We start from the raw sequence: 25,214 nt of genomic DNA on the forward strand, positions 1-25,214 counted from the left end.
TGAATGAATGAAATGTCGGGGCGGGCGGGGCAGGGGGCTATGAATGAATGAAGGAGGGACGAGGAGAAAAGGATGAATGAATGAATGGAAGAATGAATGGAAGGGTGGGTACAGAGGAGCCAGAAGGCGGGAGGGTGGGTTACAAAGCGACTTGCGGCACAGCCCGCGTTGCTGAGCAGAATAGGCTAGGAAGAGGGCACCGCCAGCATCTAACTGGGCGCCAGCAAGAGATCAATACTGGATGGGGGGACGGTGAGGGTTTGAAAGCTGGGGAGGGGGACGGGCTCCCTACTCCGCCACGGCGTGGTCTATAGGGAGCACGCCCAAGGACGACGTGAACCCGAGAGGAGGGGGTGGATCTGCGGAGCGGGATGCCCGCACAGGGCCAGGGCAGAGGGGTGGATATTGCGGTTCGGGTAATCACCTTGGAAAGGGTCCTAGTTGGAAGGGAAAAGATTGACGATGTGTGTGTACCTCTGGGTCGTGTCTGTTCACGATCGGTTCGTGTCTGGAGGGGGTGGAGAAAAAGGTGTGTCTGTCCTTCTGGCCAGCAGACTCTGCTGCGCCTGTTAGGGGTCCCTGTGGTGCCCCCTTTTCAATCCCCCTCTCTCCCACACCCTTCTGCTTATTCCCCCTCTCCCCCACAGCCCCCACCCAAGGACATTTGGAGGGCGAGACCAGACCAGGTGGGGAGGGGGTTGAGCAGGTGGAGAGGGTGACTCAACTCCATTTCTCTCTGCTGCTTAAAGGGGAGGTCTGAACGCGACCGGAGAGGGCGGGGTGTGTGTGTGTGTGTGTGTGCCACGTCAGAGATGGACCCTCTCAGCCATCAGACCCTTCGACCGTATCTCCTGCCCAGAGGGGTTGGGGCTGGGGGCTTGGACAACTAGAGGTTCCGGGAGTTGGGGGCGATGACGCAGAGATTGCGCAGAAAATCTATCAGCCAGCCGGGGCCGGTGAAGGGAGACCAGACGTGGGCGGGGGTGGGATGGGAGGACGGAAATGGGGAGGGGGTAGAGGAGAGGGGAAGGTGGCCCCGGGAGCGGTGACTGCAGGAATGAAGGGGAGGGAGGGAAGGAGGGAGGCTGGAGGGGGCTGCGGTGCAGGCGGAGAGCAGTGCGGGGGCGTGGGCAGGGAAGGGGGGGGTGACAATGACACACACCAGACACACAAGAGCTGCGGACACAGGGGTGCTTGTAGGCACACGCAGAGCCTCACCCCCCAACCCCGCACCTCGCTGGACAGGCTGGAAACCAGGATGGGTGTGTGTGTGGAGGGTCTCAGAGCCTCTTTCAGAGTCAGCCCTATCCTTCATCCCATCCCGCTACCGACCCTCATTCTGAGCCCCTGGGTCGGGCACGCGCAGGCGCGGGCATGCGCGCGCGCGCGCGCGTGTACACACACACACACACACACACACACACACTCACACTCACGTGCTTTTCCTCTATAGCCAGCAGTGGCTTCTGCCTTCCATCAGTGGCTTGACTTTCCCAGAAGAGAACCCATCAGCTCTGCGGAGAAAAAGGTGGGGTGAGAGAGGAAAGAGAGGAGAAGGGAGCAGGGGAAGGGAGCTAATAGAACCTGGAGCAGGTTGAAGGATCAGGATAAAGAGGAGAAAAACAAACAAACAAACCAACAAACTTGACAGAGAGCCAAGGTGACAGCAGGCATTCCATAGAAAAGAGGAAGAAGGGCCTGGAGATCCACCACCACCGCCACCACTGCCACCACCGCCGCCACTGCCACCACCACCGCAGCAGCAGCAGCACCTGACAGTCCCCCCCACACACACACCACTATCCAGAGCCTGCTCGTCTAGAATCCCCTCCTTTCCTCCCCCCTCCCCCATCTCCCTTCATCTCAGCCTGGTTCCCAGGAGCAGCGGGCTGAGGACGGGGGTCCCATTACCTTCCTTAAGGAAAATGAATCTGAAAGCTGATGACTCCAACCTCTGAAGGTGGGGGAGAGCCTTGGGAGAGAAGAGGGTGGGGGAAAGAGCTCGCCAAAGAGGGGCGATTGGGATCCTGATAGTCTAAGTTTGAGATCCCCGGGAAAGGAGACAGACACGGAGAGAAACCTCCCTGTGTGTTCCTATGCATACCCAAGCACCCTCGTGTGCATGTACATGTATGTGTGTGCGTTTCTCTGGACAGAGATGAAAGAGACCCAAAGCAGAGAAGAGAAAGAGAAAGAATTTGAAGAAGCACGTGAATCAGGTTGAGACTGGATAGATGTGGTTCCAGTTTAAATGGGTTGGGGGGAGGGGGCTTCTCTTACCACCTGTGTGACCGTGGGTGCATCCGTGCACATCCTAATCTCTTAGGACTGTCAGTCAGCACATACCTGTGCTGTTTGGGGGTCTTTGAATGCACCCAGATCTTAGTGCGTTGTGCGTATATATGTCTTTGTGCTTTTCTGGGGATCCTTTGCTGCCTGTTGGTGTGTGCCCATCCTTATGTGAACGTCTCTGGATCTCCTTCTCTTTCTTTTCTTTCTGCACCTTACAAATGTCAGGGTAATAAAGTCTCATAACTGAAGCCGCTTGTCTGCAGCCCGCCTAAGTCCTCATCCCAGGTTGTTAGGAAGGAGCATCCCCCATTCTCCATCACCCCTAACTCCCCATCCTTACTTATTCGGAAACCCAAGTAACTGCTCATGAGCTCACATCTCAAGACCCTTGGTCATCATAGGGTGGAGATGGGCGAGGTGGGTCCAGATACCAGACAGGTGTGGCAACTTCATTTTGTAGGTCTGAACCTCTCCCGCCTCTTGGGACTCTATGTCTCTCTACCTGGTCCCTAGCTCAGCTCATTTACATGTCATACATACCTCCCCTCCCAGGGATGACGGATGTTCTTCATAATTTTTTCCTCTGTTGTTTTGTTTTGTTGTTTCTGAGGCAGGGTCTCCAGTAGCCCAGGCTGGCCACCAACTCACTATATAACAAACTAACTGAAGATGACCTTGACTGTCTGATCCTGCCTCCCCCTCCTAAGTGCTAGGATTACAGATATGCTCCTCGGTGCCCAGTTTATGCAGTGTTGGGGATTGAACTCAGGGCTTTGTGTATGCTGGGCAAGCACTCTACTGACTGAGCTACACTCCCCCACAACCCTCAGCCCTGTCAACCACCTTTCAAGACTCTGATGCCTCTACACAGGAAAAGATCTAGCCAAGGGGGCAGGTTCCTAGGGTTGGGGAGAGGAGGAGGATGGCAAGATGGTTAATGACACGGAGAGACAACTTTAAAAGGCGTAGCTAAGATGAGGACCTGAAGGGGACACCCAAGATGTGCTCTGACTGGTGCCTATGGACCTGTCTACCTTGGTCCTGGTTTCTGAATCTCTCAACGCATTCCAGGGGTAGGAGGAGAAGGTGGGGTTGGTTCAGCGGAACCATGATCTCAGAGTTGAAAGGCATGGAAAAGCAGGGATGAGGGCTGGGGGGAAGGGCATTAAGAGGCGTGGGAGAGAAAGAGCAGGGGCTTCATCACCCCCCCCCCACCCGTGCCACTCACCCCCCCCTTTTCCTGCTCCCCCTCCCCCAACCGGTGACTCACCTCTGCAGCCATTCCTTTCGTCAGCCATGGGGAGGGTTGGAGATAGGCAATGAGAGGGGTACTTTGTGAGGAGACGGGGGTCTCCACTTTAAGCTTAAAACAAGGTGGTAAAGACCCTTGAAAATGGTCCGATCTAGAATCCATTCATGTCTTAAACGCCCCCCCCCCCCCAAGCCAATCCAAAGCTGGGGAAGTCTGGGAAGGAACTTGGAGAGAGAGTCAGGGAGGGAGCCAGCAGAGGGTTCCGAATGATACATGGTGGGAAGGGGGGATTCTCACTCTGATTTTTAATACCAGGGTCCCATTCCATTAGACCCCCACCCACCCACTTCTGAGTGGGGGAGGGGAGACCCAGCAAGCCGGGGGAGGCCATTGCCGCAAAGATGAGTCACCAAGCAAAGAGAAAAAGAGACAGAGATGGGAGAGACATAGAGAGACTGCTCCTCGAGAGACCTAGAAAGGGAAACACACCACACGCATTTGTGCATACACACACATACATTTCACACTCTCTCACACACACACACAATGAAGGTAGTATTCACAACTAACAAGAGAAATTGGGTGCTTCCATAATCTTACTCCAACCCCCTGCAAAATCCACCTGTCACAGGACCCGACCCGCTCTTACCGAGTTACATACACTCTGACTCTCAGACACACCCACTTAACAAACACAATGTCACACTTCACTTAGCCCAGCCACCCAGACTTAATGCCCGGAGTGATGGCAATTTGCATTGACAGACCTTATTCCTTTTTTTTTTTTTTCTTCAGCGTGGTGGGAGAGGGTTAAAAAAAAAAAGGAAAAAAAAATCCAAAACCTCATGAAACGTGACTTCAAAAATCAAGACGCAGTTTGGGGGACTCACAGCCTGCACTGTGCACACGCGACAACACACATAAGTCGCCTGCCTCCCCATCCACACATAACCACATTAAGCCTCCTCATAAAAAGAAAAAGACACTTGGAGTACCTGTTTCAGAGGATACGTCAGGTTTGTTGCCCCGAATACATCCCACCCAGACACCCCTTGGCTCGCACACACATGTACAGAAACGCAGACACACAAAGACACCCATGAGCGCACTCACACGGACGAGAACCACCTTGCGCTGCCTCGCCCGCGTCCGCGCTTGTCCTGGCGCCCCCGTGTGGTAGGATTGAGGATCGCAATCTCCGCCGCTTTGGAGAAGGGGGCGGCGGGGGGGCGGTGCCCAGGTTCTTCCACCTCCTCTCTGTCACGCGCTGCCCACCCAGAAATGGGGAAAGGCAGAGAGTCTGGAAAGCACGGTCCAAAGAGGTGGGAGCTAGATGCCTGGCTCCTGGGGTTGAGAGAGGCTGGTCTTGGATGACCGAGTGAACTTAAGAGAGGAACCCAATAATTTAGGTAGCAATTCATTCCTATGTCCAGGGGAAAAAACAGTGACCCCGGGCCAGCCACGATACAACCTGGGTTCTTTCTTCGGTTTGGCGGAGGTGGGGGAGTGCAATGGACAGCATCCCTCCTGCGCCCCCCCCCCCATCCCCGCCCCAGGAAGTCATTAGCCCAGTTGCTACCGGGCTTGATCCTCTTGAATACAGGCTGATGGGGGAGCGGGGGAGGGGCGGGGTGTGTGTGTCATCCTTCCCCATGGACAAGAAATGAAACATACACACACAGAAGAAGAACCAAAGATCCTCTATTGCCATATGGCCATAGTGGGAACGACCAGAAAGGTGGCAGGCCAGGCTGAGACAGAGCAGAGTAGCTGCAATGGCTGAACTGGGAAGACTCTGGACAGCCGTGGCTGTCCCCTCTTGCAAGCCTTGAAGCCTCCTGGAGCTCTCCACAGCCCACACCTTGGATTCCAGCTCCAGCAAACTCTGTCGTGGAGGTAACATTTCCCTAGCAACTGTTCCCTTGACCAACAAGAAGTCCAAGTCAATAGCCTCACCCTGAGAGAGGTTCTGCGCATGCTCAGGGCTTGGAACACTCAGGTTGTAGATGGCAATGAGGCTTCTGGCAACCGAGATCGGCTTAGAAGCCACTTGGATCATTTTTAGTCTGTTCTTTCCCTCCAGTTAGTGTGGAGATCCAGCAGCAAAGGAGGCCACACAACAGTTACTTTTCATATGCAAGCAGAAAGAGTCCAGGCTGAGGCTGGGGTGCAGCTCAATTGGTAGAGTGCTTGCCTAGAAGGCCTGAGTCCCTGGCTTCCATCCCCCGAACCCGTTGCAGAAACTGGGCCTCACCAGGCATGCCTATAATCCTGGCACTTGGGAATAGAAGCAGGAGGATCAGGAGTTCAAAGCCATCCTCAGCTACATGTCAAATTCAGGCCTGACTGGGATACGTGAGATGCTGTCTAAGGGGCAGGGGAGGGGAAGTCCACATATTATTTAGAGGAATGAATGGAGATGCATCCAGAAATATCACGGGATATAGCCCTCTATTGCCCTAAGTTTTCCAGTCAGAATCGCCGGTGGGTTGAAGTGGGTGGAGCCTTGAAAAGTGAAACTGTAGTTGGATAAATTTTTAGGAACCCCCTCCCCCTGGGAGGACAGGTTCAGAAAATGCCTCACCAGAGATAAACCCAGGAGCCCAAATGGGAGGCGTTATAAATATGTTTCATGTACCCACTGGGTGGTGGGTGCAGCTAGAGAGACTGAAGTTCAGAGAGGAGGGAATAAAACGGGCAGAGTGGAAGAGACAGTGCTTACCAGTCAACAGAAGCCGAGGTGGGGGACCCCGGCCAGCTCTGGGAGTGAGGATAAATACAGAGCGCTCTCCCAGTAGCCAGGGCCGGAATGCACTTTTGCTCGCGTCCACCAGGGGGTGTAAGAGAGAAGCCAGCAAGGGCATTCTTCAATTCTGGGACAGGGAAGACTCTGAAGGGACCTGTTCTTAGAAGAGCACGAAGTGGGTAGTGGCCATGCAGGGGGATTCCCCCAGGCACTGATGTGGCCAAGGGCATTTTGGGGTGCTTTTAGCAAGATAGGAAAAGTTAGGGAGTTAGGAATCAGAGCCTAGGGGTTGGAGAGATGGCTCCGTGGTTGAGAGTACTGGCCGCTCTTCGGGAGGACCTGGGTTTGGTTTCTAACACCCACATGGAGTCTGACAACCACCAACCTGTAACTCCGGTCCCAAAGAATCCAATGTCCTCTTCTGGCCTCCTCGGGCACTGCACGCAAGTTGCATACAGACATATGTGCAGAGAAAACACCCATACACGTAAAATAAAAAGACAATTTTCAGTCGGGCGGTGGTGGCACAAGCCTTTAATCCCAGCACTCAGGAGGCAGAGCCAGGCGGAACTCTGTGAGTTCGAGGCCAACCTGGGCTACAGAGTGAGTTCCAGGAAAGGCTTCAAAGCTACACAGAGAAAGCCTGTCTGGAAAAAACAACAACAACAAAAATCTTAAAAGTTAAAAGTTAAAGGGGGGGGGGGGTAGAGAGATGGTTCAGCAGTTAAGAGCACTGGCTGTCCTTGCAGAGGACCCAAGTTTGTTCCCAGCACCCACATGGTGGCTCACAGCTATCTATAACTCCAATTTCAAAGGACCCAATGTCTTCTTCTGGCCTCTTCTGGCATCAGGCACACATATGGTCTATGCACGCAAAACACTCGTACACATGGAATAAAATAAGTCTAAAAAAGAAAGGATTGGAGGCTAGGGCCCACAAGATGGCTAGTGGACAAAGGCTCTTGTCATTCAGCCTGCCAACCTAAATTTGATACCCTGGATCAATATAGGGAAAGGAAAGAGCTCTTTCAAAGTTTCCTCTCACCCTCATACTCATACAGTGATGCTCTCACACATATACAAAATAATTAAATGTAAAAACAAAAAGCGGGCCGGAGAGATGGCTCAATGGTTAAGAGCACTGGCTGTTCTTCCAGAGGTCCCGAGTTCAATTCCCAGCAACTACATGGTGCCTGCAACCACATGGTGGCTCACAACCATCTGTAATGAGATCTGGCGCCCTCTTCTGGCATGCAGGCAGAACACTGTATGCATAATAAATAAATCCTTTTTTTTTAAAGCTGGTTTTGTGTGTTTGTTTTAGAATCAGCCTATTTCTGAGCAGGGCGGAGCTTGAGAATGGCAGAGGTGGGACCGGCTTAGGATCTGCAGTGGGGGGTTGGGAGGGAGGAGGGGTCTAAAGAGCTTCTTGCTCTTTTCCGGAGGAGAGGCCTTAGAGGTCCGTCCCTCCAGCAGGTGCTGAACAAGGTAACCCTTGGCCAACTCAACCCTCCCCGGTTGTTCTGACGAGTCAGCCAGCTGTGAGCTCAGCCAGGATGCCAAGTAGAGCTGGCGCAGCCGTGGCAAGTGGCTAGTCGCTGCAGGTGTCACAGCTGCTGGCTCAGCACTTGCGCTGCGTAGGAGCTGCGGAAAGCCACCCTGGCCTTCTCCACCCGGCGGGGTAGAGGAGGGGCGCGGGCACTGCCCGCCTGCAGCTCCAGGCCTCTGGTCTTGAACAGTAGCTGTTCTCAGGGTCCTCAGGGGTGATGGTCGCACCATGACAGGAGGGCCGTGTCTTAGCTCGCCCTGCTAGGAAGACGGTGGGCAGCGATGCTGACCGTGGGCTAGGCTAGGACGACGGAATCCTCCATTCAGTGAACCGGGCTAAAAGAATGCCCTGCGGGGACCACGAATGAGCACGCACCTGAGGCCAGAGGGCTGTTCCTTCTCAACATCGTCACTCCCACACAGCCCCTCGTCTGGGCCGATGCTCAGGAGGTTTGGAGTAAGCCGGGAATAAGGCTGTTTCCATCTCTGGGTCTCCAAAGGGGGATGAAACCGAGGGAGACGGATCAGAAGATGGCAAGGAAGAGGAGAAAGGACGGGAAGGTTCCAATTAGAGTATTTTAGGTTCTTGAAGAATTGGCAGGATCGCCTGGCCTTGGCGATGGGATGCCAGGCCATCCTTTGTCTTCGTCAGCGTGGTGATTAAGAAGTATTTCTTTAGTTGGGGTTAGAGGGCAGATGCTTGCCTCGGAGGAGCCACACCAACTTGGCCCTCGGAGATGTCCCTTGATTGACAGTGAGCAGAAACAGTGCAGGAGCCTAGGCATAGCGCCCTCGTGGTACCCACAGGCAGCTTCTCCCAACAGCAGAGTCTCCAGGCTGGGAGGGGCTGGCACTGCGGGGCGGGGGGCTCTCTCCCAGCCTCCACCCCTGCCATGGCTGTCGTTCACCCCCAAGCCGCAGACCACGCCACTCAGGTGACAGGCTAAGTTCTAGGAGGCTGGTATAGCTGAGACTGTATGTAGAGGAAGGACATCACTAGGACTTCTCCTTCTTCAGCTTGGAGAGCATCCAGTCCCAGACCATTCGCCACTTCCCGTGTATCGCTGGCTCTAGTCCCCAGACTTACCCACACCTCCAGCTTGCTACCCGCTTGCTTCCTCTATTAAGTCCTTGTAGACATCAAATTGAAATGATTACTATCCTTATTTAACAAATGAATTAGAGCAGTGTTTCTCAACCTGCGGGTCGCGACTCCCCTTGGGGTTTCCCACCACCCTTTCACAGGGTCTAAGACCACCAGAAAACACAGATGTTTACACTACAATTCGCAACAGTAGCAAAATTACAGTTATGAAGTAGCAATTGAAATAACTTTATGGTTGGGGGTCACCACACCATGAGGACCTGTATGAAAGGGTCGCAGCGTTAGGAAGGTCGAGAACCACCGCTCTAGGACCTAGAGTCCGGGCCAACAGAGTCCCGGCCAACCGAGTTCCGGCTCTCAGCTTCTTGGTCCTCTGCGCCACAGTTTCCATCTGCTCCAGGGTTCCAGATGTGGCCTTCCTCCGCTGCCCTCCTCCCCCTTCCTGTGCTTCTGCACTGGGAATCTACAGGGACGCTAACTGTATCCCGCTTCTCCTCCATCTTGCCTTCTGATTCTCCTCTAGCTGTCTCTGTCCCCACTGCCTGTTCCAAATTGGTCTGCCTTTTTGTAGGAATCAAACTACAAACTACCTCTTCCCATTTGGAGTTCTTTCTTTCTTTCTTTCTTTCTTTCTTTCTTTCTTTCTTTCTTTCTTTCTTTCTTTCTTTCTTTCTCTCTCTCTCTCTCTCTCTCTCTCTCTCTCTCTCCCTCCCTCCCTCCCTCCCTCCCTTCCTTCCTTCTTTCCTTCCTCCTTCTTTTCCTTCTCCTCCTCCTCCTTCTCCTTGGCCTGGCCTGGAACTCCCTATGTAGCTAGATGAGGCCAGCCTTGAACTCAGAGGCCAGCCTGCCTCTGCCTCCTTGTGTGGTGATTCAAGTTTTGTGCCACTACCCATCAGGCTCCTCCTCCTCCTCCTCCCCCTCCTCCTCTTCTCTCTTTCTTGCTACACTCCTCACATCTCCCATGTAACAGCTTCTCTCGCATCCCCTTCCTCCAAGACTCCTGCAGAGTCCCTCCCTATGAACCTGGCGTGTTCTTGGTGGCCACTTCTTCTATTTTCTCTGCCCAGAGACGAGGCCGAGGAGAAACGACCTCCCTCCCCAAGTCCTCATAACTCCTACTCCAGACCTATTTCTTCACATGAACCACACAACCAATCAAATCCCCAATGCTCTCAGCCAATTACAGCGTTCCCTTCACACTACCTGATTAAACCTCCATCGTCAACAGGGACACAGACACCCCCCCCCCCCAACTCTGCAGGGAATAATATTAATTTGGCTGGCTTAAAGGGGAACCAGCTGCAGCACGAGCAGTGTTTGAAGGAAATATTGTTGTTTTTTGATTTCCTATGGGTGTTTTTCCTGCATGTATGTTTGTGGATGAGGGGCATGCCTACAGGGCCCGAGGATGTCAGGGCATTGGATACCCTGGAACTGGAATTACAGAAAGTTGTGAGCTGCCCAAATTGGGTGCTGGAAACGGAACTGAGGTTCCCTGTAAGAGCAGTAAGTGCTCGTAACTGCTTAAACCAGTGGCTCTCAAACCATGGGCCAAGACCCCTGTGGGGTCAAATGACCCTTTCACGGGGGTCACACATCAGATATCCTGTGTATCAGATAATTACATTACGATTGATAACAGCAGCAAAATGACAGTTATGAAGTAGCAACAAAATAATTTTATGGTGGGGGGGGTCTACCACAAGATGAACTGTATTAAAGGGTCGCAGCATGAGGAAGGTTGAGAACCACTGGCTTTTGCCGTCTCTCCAGCCCCTAAGAAATATTTGTAAAGAAGAGTTCCGGCTTCCTCTTTCTCATCTGAGTCTTTGTAATCTGCCTCGAGTGAAGCCAGCCTGGGTGAGGGGAAGCAGCAACATCTAAGAAAAAAGAAAAAGAAAAGAAAGAAACCAGATTTAAAGTTGTCTCAGCCCCTTGGGGGCCACTACAACCTACAGGGCTTGACCTGTACAAGATCAACACAAAACAGCCCATCCACATCCGGTCATGGAGGAGGGATTCCTAAGGCCCCGCCCCTTGAGGACCCATAGGAGCTAATCGCTGTTAGGGAAGTATCTGTGGCCTTTGGGAGATCCTGCTCCAAGCCCACAAATGCAGTGGGAGCTAGACTTTTCTATCTGAGGGGTAGATAAGGAGACACACACTTTCTGATAGTAACTTTCTTTTTTACTTCATCTCAAAAAAAATCTCCTTCTAGAGCCAGGCAGTGGTAGTCCATGTATTTAATTCCAGCACTCGGGAGCCAGAACCAGGCAGATCTCTGTGAGTTCGAGGCCAGCCTGGGCTACAGAGTGAGTTCCAGGACAGGCACCAAAACTACACGGAGAAACCCTGTCTCAAAAAAAAAAAAAAAAAAAAAAAATTCCCTTTCTGAAAACTCTTTGTCTCCACACAGCCACATTCTTTACGTTCTGTTAAATATCTCTCTTTACATGCATGTATCTCTCTCCTACACAGTCATACATCTCTATGTGCAGTTACATCTCTTTTTACATAGCTCCACATCTCCCTCTCCACACATCTCTCTTCTATACACATTTCTTCTCTTTACTTTGCTACATTCCTTCACACACTACTACACCATTCACTCGCTCTTTACTCACTCACTCTCTCACACACTCTCTCCTCTGCACACATTTCTGCCCTATGTATACATCTCTGCCTCCACAGCAAAAACTCTGGACAAATAGGAGTCACATTTTCAGGGTCACAAAGCGTTTCTTGAGTAAACAATACGAGACAGAGCCATTCTGACACATGTAAGGAATCGCATGGTCTCCCTCAGGCTAGGGACCACTGACCAGGCATGGTGAATAAAGCAGACACATAGCTCTGAGTGGTTAGGGTTCCCAGACAGAGAGTGATGTTGAAATTCAGAACTTAAACAATAAACAGCTAGTTGGCTGGACCTTGAAGCCAGGAGTATGTGCAGAAAGTCAATTGCTGTGGGGAATTGATGTCTTTAACGTTATCAGCTTGGCTTTGGTTCAACAAACAGACACCTGAGAACCTGCCCATGTGCAATTCATCTCTAGGGACAACTAGTCTGTTTTGGATTTGCTCTGAGGTCTTAGCTAAATGTGTGGAAAGCTGTCTTTGTAGCTGAGAACACAGTTATTTTCCTATGTCAGTCTAAGCATGAAAAATAACCTAGTATAATTTCTACTCCCCAGAATTATACAGCTTACACAGAAATCATCTTCCTGACCATCCACAGATATATGTGTGCCCAGTAGATGGAATATATACATGAGATAAACACACAATCAGCGGGAAAACACCCAAGGCAGTTCTTAGGGAAGAAATGTAGTGAGTGGCACATGAGAAAAATAACAGGTAGAAGCAGCTAGTCATTTACAGTCAGTGACCCACAGTCTTTGCCAAGTGGGGCTCCCCACCAGAGAGTTATCCGTCTGGTGGGTCGACCTGTTGAATACTAGTTGTCATCTGCTTTATACTCCCACGGCCTCCAGCAGGGGAGGGTGGGATGGTTTCTTCAATGATGTAGCCACCAGTATGTTACCCTTGTTCCTGTAAATAACCTCTCGTTCACCTTCTGTAATAAGCCCTAATGAGGCACATCGGTATACACACACACACACACACACACACACACACACACCATACACTTTGCATAGACACCATACACTATGCACACACACCACACACACTATATACTATGCACATACACCATACGCTCACACACACACTCACACACCATACACTATGCAAACCCAACACACGCACACACTATACACTATGCACATACACCACACACACACACCATACACTCTGCACACACACCATACACTATGTACACACACCATACACTATGTACACACACCACACACATGCACACACACATACACCATATACTATGTACACACACCATACACACACATCATACACTATGTACATACACCATACACTATGTACACACACACACACACACACACACACACACACACACTCAACCATGAAAACAGGAGGACTAACTGGGAAGAGGAAGGGGACCAGGGGGTGTGACAGCTAGTTTAATTTGTCCACTTGTCACAACCTACAATCACCTGGAAAGAAAGTCTCGAGGACTGTCTAGACCAGGCTGGCCTGTGGATCTGTCTGCATGGGATTGTCTTGACTCTGCATTAAGAGACAGGGGAAGATCCAGCCCAGTGTGGGCAGCATCATTCCCACAGATAGGCAGAAGATCCTGGACTGTAGAGAAGCAGAGAGATTGAGCTGAGCGCTGGACATGCACGCACTCATTTCTCCGAGCTCTTGATTGTGGGTGTGATGTGAGCAGTCCCCAGTACCTTGGCTTCTCTGCTGTCACCTGGAATTGTGGGCTGAAACAAATTCTTGCTCTCCTAGATTGAATTTGTCACAGCAACATAAACAAAACCAGGACCAGCTAGACCAGGCAGTGGGATAAAGGAGGGGATGGAAAGCAAATATGATCAAAATAGTTAGGTCAGATACATGTGTAGTGAATGAACCATTATTCTATACAAATAATATGTGCTTTTTCCCCCCTTTTCTTTCTTGGTTTTTCAAGACAGGGTTTCTCTGTGTAGCTTTGGAGCATCTCCTGGAACTCACTCCATAGCCCAGGCTGGCCTTGAACTCACAGAGTTCCACCTGCCTCTGCCTCCCGAGTGTTGGGATTAATGGTGTGCACCACTCCTGCCCAGCCCAAATAATATATGCTAATACAATTTTTAATATACCCAACCGTAGCAGCACACACAGTTAATCCCACCACTCAAGAGGCAGAGGCAGACAGATCTCGTCACAAGGCCAGCCTGGTCTATATAGTGGCTTCCAGGCCAGCTAGGGCTACATTTTAAGAGCCTGTCTCCAATAAATAATAAAAATTAACAACCACAGTGTTCGACTCTCTTTACCATAGGAGAAGAGCCTTTGGAATAGTTGCAGACCCAGCTCAAGTTCTGGTGGGCAGAAGCAGGCCAAAGGTTAAATTCTCAGACTTCCAGGCTAGGGGAAGAAGCCTCTCTTTGCTTTACCTGGGTCTCCAAACCCAGCCTGAAGAAAGAAGGCAACTATAGGATTGGGTCTCCATCAGGAGCCAGAGCGTCTGGCCACACTGACTCAGAGCCAGAAATGACATTCTTGGGGAACCCATCCTGCCCAGCCTACACTATATTAACACACAAACCTGCATGTCTGGACATCCCCTGCCCCCTTCATTCAGAAAAATGAAGTTAGTTGTACACACACACACACACACACACACACACACACACACACACACACTTGTATCTTCAGGGATCAGCAAGATGGCTCCGCGGATAAAGGTGCTTGCTGTCAAACCTGACAAGGTGATTTTGATCCCTGTGATCCATGTGCTGAGAGAAGAAAACCATTTATGTTTTTAGATAACCTGAACCAGCCGTGCCCCGTTCCCAGAGAAAACACAAGCAGGCGGGCCCACGGCGACTGCAGCCATCCATGGTCCAGTGTCCCGTGGGGCAAAGCATGCATGAGTGGCCTGGAACTGGGGCTCATCCCACTAACCAAAGACTTCAGCTCCTGTTTCTTTTCATGGTTTCCAGGGTGGGGAGACTGTTCCAAAGGGTGCTTCTCACATGAGATTGTTTGAGGTGTAGGTGGCAGAAGTGGGGGGAGAGGGTTCCCAGAGTCCCAACGGACTTGACTCATCTCTCACTTTACCTTCAGCATCCCCTGTACTGCTGAGTCACCTCGATTTGTTACTGCACTTTGAAGAGCTCATATATTCTCTCTCTCTCTCTTTCTGTGTGTGTGTGTGGTGTGTGGGGGTGGGGGGGTGCAAGTGTGCCACAGATTGCATGCAGGGGTCAGAGGACAATTTGTAGAAGTCAATTCTCTCATCACGTGGGTGCTGGAAATAAACTTAGGTGGTCAGGCTTGGTGACAGGTGCCTTTACCCACAGAGCCATCTCACAGACCTGTTGAGGTACTTTTTATTACATTTATCATTAGTGTGTGTGTGTGTGTGTGTGTGTGTGTGTGTGTGTGTGTGTACTCAAGGGCCAGATGACCCTTTGAATCATCTCAGCCCACTGTGTGGGCTCCAGGACTGAACTCAGGTTGGCAGGCTCAGAGGCTCACTCAGCCACCTCACCAGCCCATTTCCCTCTGCTTCTGTTTCCTAAGGAGAGGCGGGGGGGGGGGGGGACGGGGACATACGCAAAGGTTCTAAGGTCTCTGAACCCCAAAGGCGAGTACTGGTAACTGGTGGGGCAGGGGGTCCAGGGTAAGCCCAAACTGTAGGTTGTCCGGTGCATCTTGTTTCAAGGTCTGATCACTCTTCACTCTGCAGTAGAGCACTCTCCAAACTGACGGGGAACTAAGTCTCAAAAGAGTGTCTGGGCAAACCCTGACCTCCAGAGCTCAGGACTACGTGGAACAAAGCCCCAGACAGCATTCACTTCCCACCCCATTCTCATCCTGGCATTCTTACATCATGATTTTAATCTCATAAACCAGGTGAAGGGAATGAATGGGGGGGGGGGTGTCACTGGGCACGCTGAAGAGCCAGGCATGGCCACCCCATCCCACTCCCATCCCACCACATACTTCTGAAATATTGAGATCCCTGAGGCTGGTGGTGCTGGGGAAGGAAAGAGAAGGAGGGAAGAAGGGAGGGAGGGAGGGAGGGAGGGAGGGAGGGAGGGAGGGGTAAGAGAGGAAGCCACCCCGCTGTTTGTTTTTTTAATTAAGGGGTGGAGAGACAGTTCAGTGCTTAAGAGCTTGCTGCCCTTGCAGAGGACCTGGCCTTGGTTCCCAGCACCCACATAACGGTTTACAATGATCCGTAACTCCAGTTCCAGGGGATCCCATGTCCTCTTCTGTCCTCCACAGACACCAACCACATATGGTACACACAGAGACAAGCAGTGAAACACTCACACATGCAAAATAATACATCTTTTAAAAAGTGTTTTAAATCCCTCTCCGAGGCAGATGGATTTCTGTGAGGAGTTTGAGACCAGCCTATCTACACTGCGGGTTCCAGGTTATCCATGGCTACATATTGAGACCCTGTCTCAAATATATATATATATATATATATATATATATATATATTAAGCTGGGTGGTGGTGGCACACTCCTTTTAATCCCAGCACTCGGGATGCAGAGGCAGGCGGATCTCTGTGAGTTCGAGGCCAGCCTGGGCTAGCAAGTGAGTTTCAGGAAAGGTGCAAAACTACACAGAGAAACTCTGTCCCAAAAAACTAAATATATATACACAAAATCCATATCCAGGGGGACCACGAATGTGGAAAACATGGCGGCATATGTATGCCCTTTCTGCACTAGAGTGTCACTGGGAAAGGACCCAAGAAAATGACTAGAGAGGAGACTGGAAGAGACACCCTGCAGACAGAGAGAAAAGGGTTACAGGTTTCGTGGAGCAGGCTGTAAGGTTAGGAGTGGTGAGAAGGGAAGAAGAAGGTGATGGGGGGGCTGCCTTAGAGGGCCTCGTTCAGGAAGGAAGGGGAGCTGTGGGAGAGAGTCTTCCTGGATGAGACTTTAGTCCACCCCTTTTCTCAGAATGACGGAGTGAAGCGAGGGAGATTTTGAAGGGAGTTGTCTATCTGGCAAGGGTCTCCTTGGGCGTGGAACCCTGGGGACAAGTGAGAGGAACATGGAGATTGGAGACAGGCGGATAGGAAAGATGAATCGAGGCTAGCCCAGTAATCTGGGTCATTAGACAAGGTCAAGCTGCACCATGAGGGTCTCCGTGAGGGGCGCCATTTTGTCCCTGCGAGATGGTGACTTTCTGCACATCCTATACGGCGCTGCTCCCATTTTGCCAATCCTCTGCTTTTCTGGAGCTGGACCTGGGATGCTGAGAAGTAGAGAGGGGGAGGCCCATGTAGACAGAGAAAGGTGTCGAGGCAGGGGCATCACGTCCAAGTCTGGAGAGGCTGGGAGGAAGATGAGCAGGCACTGGGCTGTGCTCACTCCTGAATCCTAGCTGGGACTCGGTCGCAGAGGAGGGACCTGCGCACCAGCTCTGGTGAGCAGTGGGTTCAGAGTTCCGGTGGTGTTCTGTGGTGGCTTGGAGAGTGACTCAGAACTGCAAAGACTCCAAGGGCACGAAGCAAAAAGCCCCCTCCCCCATGGATCTAAGCCAACTGGAGCCCAAGGGGGTGCCAGCATTGGGGACAGCTGGGATGTGGGTGACATGAAGTCTTGTGGACTCTGATCCTCATCCTGGCCAGGGAACTGGATGGAAGGGATGAGAGTGGTTGGTGGCTTCTTTTATATTTCTTTATTTTCTTTGTGTATGGGTGTTTTGCCTGCCGTATGTCTGTGAACCACTTGTGTGCCTGGAGCAGGTTGAGGCCAGAAGAAGGTGTCAGATCCCCTGGGACTGGAGTTGCAGACAGTTGTGATCCTCGGCCATGAGAGTGCTGGAATTGAACCAGGTCCTCTAAAAGGGCAGCAAGTAGCATTTGGGAAGCAGAGCCGGCAGATCTTTATGAGTTCCAATGCCACCAAGCCCCACCATAAAAACCAGATGACAGCCATGGAGGCTTTTGAGATTCTAATTAAGTGTGGAATGTGGGGCACACCTTGATGACTCCTCTTCTTCCTCCTCCTCCTCTTCCTCCTCCTCCTCTTCCTCCTCCTCCTCCTCCTCCTCCTCCTCCTTCTTTTGTGGCACTAATAATCAATCCCAGGAGCTTGTGCATGACAGACAAACATTGTCTTTGATACATCCGCAGCCACAGTTTAATATTAGCCAAGACCTTTTGAGAGGCAGGAGAGAGAAGGCTTTTGACTCAGCAGCCCTGTGTTCCAGGGTCCTCTTGAGGCTGTGATGCATTATGAATCACAGCACCATCCAGAGTGTTTTCAAAGAGCTTTGGCATCCTTCTCAGAACGCCACCGTAGGCGGGTGGTTACAGTGGGTGTGAAATGTCCCCTCGGGCACATGTGTTTGAACACTTGGTCCCCAGCAGGTGGCGCTGTTTGGGGGGGAGGTTTGGAGTCCTGCCGTAATGGGGTGTGTATTTGTTACTTTTGTAGTTGCTATGACAAGATAAGATACTTGACAAATGTCAGCTGAAGGGAAGACAGGTTTCTTTTGACTCACAGTGTGAAGGTACAGTCCATTATGGTGGCAGCAGCTGGTCACATTGCCTCCCTGGTCAGGAAGTAGAGAAGGACAACTCCTCTGGCCTGTTTTCTCCTTTCTGTTCCATCTTGGACCCCAGCCCATGGGATGGTACTACTCACATTCAGGGTGCATCCTCTGAGATGTGGGTTAAACTCTCTGAACCCTCACTGACATACTCAGAGGTGTGTCTCCTAGGTGACACCAAATCCAATCAGCAGCTGGGAGGTGGTGGCGGCGCACACCTTTAATCTCAGCACTTGGGAGGCAGAGGCAGGCAGATCTCTGTGAGTTCGAGGCCAGCCTGGTCTACAAAGCGAGTTCTAGGACAGCCAGGACTGTTACACAGGGAAACCCTGTCTTGAAAAACCAAAAACCAAAAACAAACAAACTACTACTATTACTACAACAACAAAACCCAATCAGCTTTATTGCTTACTCCAGTGAGTCTCCACTTCCTAATGGTTTCTCAATCTTTCAAACAGCGCCATCAGCCGGTGGCCAAGTATTAAAACACATGAGCTAAAGTGCCTTTTCATATGGAGCCATCCATAGATGATAGAAGGGAGATCAGGGCGTCAAGGTCATCTTCAGATACATAGGGAGTTTGAGGTCAGCCTGGGCTGCTGCAGACCTTGTCTCAAAAGTAATTCAATAAGGGCCAGAGAGATGTCAGTGGTTAAGAGTGCTTGCTGGAGGGTCGGAGTTCAGATCCCGGCTCCGCCAAAATAATCAGGGAATCGTGCAAATGCCTGTAATTCCAATTCCAGGGGACCTGGAAGCCTTTTCTGGTCTTTATGAGTGTGCACTCGTGCTCTCTCTCTCTCTCTCTCTCTCTCTCTCTCTCTCTCTCTCTCTCTCTCTCATACACACACACACACACACACACACACACACACACACACCAGCACACATGCATGCATACACGCTCATAAAGACACATAGATGCACATACATATAAATAAAAATATGAATCTAGAAGTGATAATAGGCCCTTTCTTTCTTTCTTCCTTCCTTCCTTCCTTCCTCCTTTCCTTCCTTCCTTCCTTCCTTCCTTCCTTCCTTCCTTCCTTTCTCTTTTTTTTTTGCCAGAGCTGAGGATCGAACCCAGGGCCTTGTGCTTGCTAGGCAAGGGCTCTATCGCTGAGCTAAGTCCCCAGCCCTGGCCTTTTCTATTGTTCATTTTAATGGAGACAGGCTCTTGCTATGTAGCCCAGGCTTGCCCTAAGCTTGTGGTCCTCCTGCCTCATCCTCTCAAAGGCTGAGATTACAGATGTTCAATATCACACCAATTCTCACATGCTGGGTTTTTTGTTTGCTTGCTTGTTTGTTTGCATTTGTTGGGACTGGAGAGATGGCTCAGCAGCTGTTCTTCCAGAGGACCTGGGTTTGATTCCCAACATGGTGGCTCACTATTGTCTGAAACTTCAGTTTTAAGGGATCTGATGCCCTCTTCTGGTCCCCATGGGTACTGCACATAGGTGGTGCACAGCTATGCAACATGTGGGCAACACCCCCATACATATAAAAGAAAAGAAAATACTTTCATGCCTTTAGTCCCAGCACTTGGGAGCCAGAGGCAGGTAAATCTCTGAGTTTGAGGCCAGCCTCATCTACATAGTGAGTTCCAGGACAGTCAGAGCTACACAGAGAAACCCTGTCTTGCTGGGCGGTGGCGCACGCCTTTAATCCCAGCACTCAGGAGGCAGAGGCAGGTGGATCTCTGTGAGTTCGAGGTCAGCCTGGTCTACAGAGTGAGTTCCAGGACAGCCAGGACAACACAGAGAAGAAACCCTGTCTCAAAAAAAACAAAAAAAAAAAAAAAAAAAAAAAAAAAAAGAAAAAAAGAAAAAAAGAAAAAAAAAAAAGAAAAGGAAAAAGAAAGAAAAGAAATCCTGTCCCAAAAAATAAAACAAGAAACAAAACCTCACAACTTTAAAAAATCCAGTCATTTAAAAAAATTACATTTGCAGGATGGAGAGAGGGCTCAGCTGTTAAGAGCACTGGCTGCTCTTCCAGAGGACCCGGGTTCAATTCCCAGCACCCACATGGCGGCTCCCAGCTGTCTGTCACTCCAGGTCCAGAGGATCTGCCACCCCCATGCAGACCCAACACCACCAATTCACATGAAACAAGCAAACAAAAAACCCAAAGCAACAAAAAATTAATTTGCTTAATTAGGGATGAGGGGGGCACCTGTGTGCCACAGCTCACGTGTGGAAGTCAGAGGACGACTCTGAAGAGTTGCCTCTCTTCTTCCATCTCGTGGGTGCTGGGATGGAGACCAGGCTGTAGGACTTGGCGGCAAGTGCCTTCACCCACTGAGCCATCATGCCAGCCCCACACGCTTTCAAACAAAAACAAAAACAGGGTCTCGTGTAGCCCAGGCTGGCCTCTGGCTCTTTCTGTAGCTGAGGATGCCTTTCAACACCCCAATCTTCCTGTTTCAATCTCCGTAGTTCTGGGATGACAGGCCCACACCATGATTCCATGCTCCATTTGGATTTATGCAGTGCTGGAGAGGGGATCTAGAGTCCCCTGCTTGCTTGCTAGGCAAGCAGTGTGCCCACTGTACTACACCCCCAGCAACCCCTCAGGCACTCCATAACCTTCACAACCAGCTCATTTTTCAGACAGGGGAGGAGACCAGGGACAAAAGGGTTAAGCTGCTGGCCCATCATCTCAGAGCCTGACTCAGAAGGACGGCACTTAGAGGAACGGGTCTGGATGATGCAGAAGCCAATGGATCACTGATGTCACGCTTGCTGGTGAATCACGACATCTCCCAATCTATACAGAAGACCTAACACCTCGCTTCCAGTAAGGGCTGAATGAGATGATGCAGGGAAAGGGCTTCGTGCCGTATTTCTGGCACAGAGGCTCAGGTAATGGGAGGAATTATTATTTAGCCAATTGGAGCTGCTGTTCTCCAGCCGAGTTTCATTACCGCCTGGACGTCACAATTCAGCCATAATGGAAGCCTCTCTTGTTGAGTCCGTAGGCAGGATTGTCCAGTTCTAGGAACACCCTTGGGAGCTTCGTGAGTCAGATAGAAGAACTGTCAGCCTTGACTGTGAACTCTCTGAGGACAAGGTGGTGTGAGAGTCATCTCTGTATCTCTGTGTGCTCGGTAGTGGGCTGTTCTCATCACGATGAGAGGATGCCTGGCACACATTTGGATATTTCTTTGTTAAGACAGGGTCTCACCGGGTAGCCTTGACTGGCCTGGAACTTGCTATGTAGACCTGGATGGCCTTGAACTCACAGAGATTCCCCCTGCCTCTGCCTTAGGAGTACTGGAATTAAACTTGTTCCCCACCACACCAAACCTTATGCTTACCGTTTGTAAAGACCTCAGCACTGCCACCCAGTAAACAAAAACAAACCACAAAGATACAAGCTATATTTTTCTTCTGCCAGTCTGCTGTCGTGGGTTATCTGAAGTCCCGGATGGGAGATTTGTCTTCCATTACCATAAATGTGCTGAGACATAGCTTCTCAAGGCAGGATGAATGATGATATGTTTCCCTTCTTTTCCAAACAGGGGCTGGACAGATGGCTCAATGGTTAAGAGCACTTGCTGCTCCCACAGGGGACCTGAGTTTGGTTCTCAGCAGCCAGGTGGCAGCTCACACCCACCTACAACTCTAGCTTAGGGGACTGGAAATCCTCTTCTGGCCTCTGTGGACACCAGTATTCACTTGCACAGACCCACGCACATACACAAAATAAATAAGATAAATCTTTAAAATAACCTTTTCAAATTAATGAGTTGCTCCGTGTTCTTTAGTGCAGATCATCAGATTTTTTTGTTTGATTTTATTTTCTTTCTTGTCATATATATGTGCATGTATATGTGTGTAAGTACACACACACACACACACACACACACACACACACACACACACACACACATTACAAGATGAGATGAGCCCTGGCAGGCCTTGAACTCACTATTTTCTCACCTTGGCCTCCCTAGTGCCAAGATGATCAATGTTTCCCACTTCACCTAGCGCTAGCCATTACTTTTAGGTGGGGACATGTTTAACATATTGCAATCTAATACAGTAAGTGGGGTATTGGGCATCTTTAAGGGGGGTCCTGAGCCACCTGGCAGGTTGCAGGCCTGGGAAGGCCCTCTGGAAATGGACTGTGAATTGCACCGAGGTGTTCCAGCAAAGCCCAGGGCTCAGAGGCCTCCTGCTCTGTGAGCTCTTCGGGGTATAGTGGTTCATGCCTGTAATCTCAGCACTCAGGAAGCTGAGGCAGGAGATTCATAGGTTCAGGACTAGCCTGTGCTCCAAAGTGAGATCCTGTCTTAAAAGCCAGGCAATGGTGGTGGTACACACCTTTAATCTCAGGACTCTGGAAACAGAGGCTGGCGGATCTCTGAGTTTGAGACTAAGTGCGACTGTCCTTTGGACTCTCCCAGTAAATGGGAGTGGCCGGGCAGAGGTTTTTAAACTGGAAGACAGATTTGCCTTTTGAGAAGAGATCACCCTCTGGTGGTCACTTAGAGGATGGCAGGGAGAGAAGAAGCTGAGTTTGTAGAGCCCCGAGCACACAGCGTTGGGATGTACTGTTTAATACATGGTGAGGAGATCTGCAACAGCCTTGAACTCGGGGATATAGGGCTCTGGCAAAGAGAGAAGGGGGGAGGGGAGGGGAGGAGAGGGGAGGGGAGGAGAGGGGAGGAGGGACAGAACAATCTGAGTCACGCCTCTATTCTCAGCCCTCAGGAATGCTTGTGAATTCAAGGATAGCTCATGCTACATATTGAGAGCTCACCTTTATTTATTTATTTTTTAAAAAGGAGCAGATTAGTATGGAGTGGAGCTGTATAGACCTGGCTGCAGTAGCTCTTTCTAGTTGGGACCGCCAGCTCAAAAATAATGATACAGAGACTTTTAAAAAAATTTTATTATGTATGTAGTGTTCTGCCTGCAGGCTAGAAGAGGACACCAGATCTCCTTACAGATGGTTGTGAGCCACCATGTGGTTTCTGGGACTTGAACTCAGGACCTTTGGAAGTGCAGTCAGTGCTCTTAACCTCTGAGCCATTTCTCCAGCCTGACACAGAGACTTATTATTGATTATGAAAGCTTGGCCTTTAGCTTAGGCTTGTTTTCAACTAGCTCTCATTACTTAAATTAACCTGTTTCTATTAGTCTGCATTCTGCCATGTGGCTTTTTTTTTTTTTCTCAGTACAGTATGTCGGACTTCCTCTGAGTCTGCTAGCAAAAATCCCTTTCTTCTTCCTAGCATTCTCTCTCATCCTGGCAGTCCCACCTAGCTATTGGCTGTTCAGTTTGTTTTTGTTGTTGTTATTGTTGTTGTTTGTTTGTTTTTATAAGATTTATTTATTTATTATGTATACAGTGTTCTGTTTTGCATGCATCCCTGCAGGCCAGAAGAGGGTGCCAGATCTCATTACAGATGGTTGTGAGCTGCCATATGTATGCTGGGAATTGAACTCAGGACTTCTGGAAGAACAGCCAGTGTTCTTAACCTCTGTTCCAGTACCTCAGCTTTTTATTAAACCAATCACAGTGACACATTTTCACAGTGTACAAAAAGGTCATCCCACAACATTTCCCCCCCTTTTGTCTAAATTAAAAGGAAAGGTTTTCTCTGCATAGGCTAGATAGTTGTTTAGCTTGACCTGCTTAAAGGGGCTCCCTGGCAGAGTTGGTGCAGAGTGGGCTTTTTGGAGCTCAGTGCCTATGGTGGGACACCTTACACAGTCTTGGTGCAGGGGGAGGGGTTTGGACCTGTCTTGAGTGAATGTACCAGGCTCTGTTGACTCCCCATGGAGTAGGTGGGAAGGGGGGTTTGGGGGGAAAGGCTGGGGTGTGGGAGGAGGGAGGAGAGGATGATCTGTGGTTGGTAAAATGAATAGAAAATACATTAATAATAAAAAGACTTAAGACTGCAAAAATAAATAAAAAAGGTTTTAACTCTAACATAGTAAAACTCTGTGTGTGTGTGTGTAAAATAAGAACAATTATCAAGTAAAAATTATATTCACAATGTCCAGTCCATTTGTATTAGGCAAATTCAGAGAAAATATTCCATTTTCTATCCTATCCTGGTAAGTCCAAAATTGTATACCTAACTTACTTTCTATCAGAAGTAAGGAAAACTGTAACTATAACTATCTAGTATTCAACACCATCAGAGACCCGAGAAGGATTTAATATTACCTGAGTAAACAAGAAGTGTAGAGCAAACAACTTTCAAAACTATAGAAATAACAGAGACACCCAAGGTTCCTCTGCAATGTTGGGGCATCCATCTTCAGCCTACAGGCCTAGACTATCTGAAGACTTTCCTGTGAAGCAGAATTCTGAAGGACTGTCCTGCCTTGTCTTGGTAAATTTCAGCAGTTGCCTTCTTTTGTGTCCTGTTTATCCAGCTTGGACAGCATACTGTCAACAGTTGAGGCAAGAGCAGTTTTGTGCCCAGTGGCTAACTTAGCTACAAAAGAAAGCAAACTCCATATGGAGGTCCTTTGGTGCCAATCATCCTTTTTTGAAGTAAATTGGTACTTCCAGGAGCAGACATGTTTCACAGTTATGACAAACTTTGTTACTAAAACATTTTAAATGGCATATTCCACAGGTCTTTGAAGTGTTTGAAGACCACCTATCTATTTAAAATATATCTCTGTTTGACCTAGAAAACATACCTAACATGACTAAAAGTTTGATTGTTATAGATGACTAACTACTAATTGTCTTTATTATCCTAAATAGTTTTCAAGGACTAGAACTTTACAATATACTTTTAAATGATCTGCATAGGTACAATACTTTAAACATGAGTAGAAACATATATACAGTATAATAAAAATAACTTTAAACTTGCATCAATATACAAAAGTATCTTAAACAAGAGTAGAAACACATATACAATAAAACAAAATAACTTTAAATTGTATCAATATACAATTTTTTTTTGAGACAGTGTTTCTCTGTGTAGCTTTAGCAATCCTGGAAATCACTCTGTAGCCCAGGCTGGCTTCAAACTTACAGAGATCCACCTGCCTCTGGCTCCCAGGTGCTGGGATTAAAGGCATGCACCACTACCACCCGGCATACAAAAATATTTTAAATAAGA

At 49.6% G+C, this 25,214-nt stretch overlaps 1 long non-coding RNA gene across 1 annotated transcript; it reads right to left on the reverse strand.

Annotated features, from left to right (window-relative positions):
• Positions 1 to 1,857: 1,857 nt before the first annotated feature.
• On the reverse strand, positions 1,858 to 4,648 carry LOC118572660. The gene is made up of 3 exons (XR_004943502.1): positions 4,540 to 4,648; positions 3,563 to 3,576; positions 1,858 to 1,972 (listed from the first exon to the last, which is right to left on the reverse strand). It is a non-coding gene; the product is annotated as an uncharacterized LOC118572660 (long non-coding RNA).
• Positions 4,649 to 25,214: the final 20,566 nt, after the last annotated feature.

The sequence above is a fragment of the Onychomys torridus genome, chromosome 22 (genome assembly GCF_903995425.1).
Source record: "Onychomys torridus chromosome 22, mOncTor1.1, whole genome shotgun sequence".
NCBI lineage: Eukaryota > Metazoa > Chordata > Mammalia > Rodentia > Cricetidae > Onychomys > Onychomys torridus.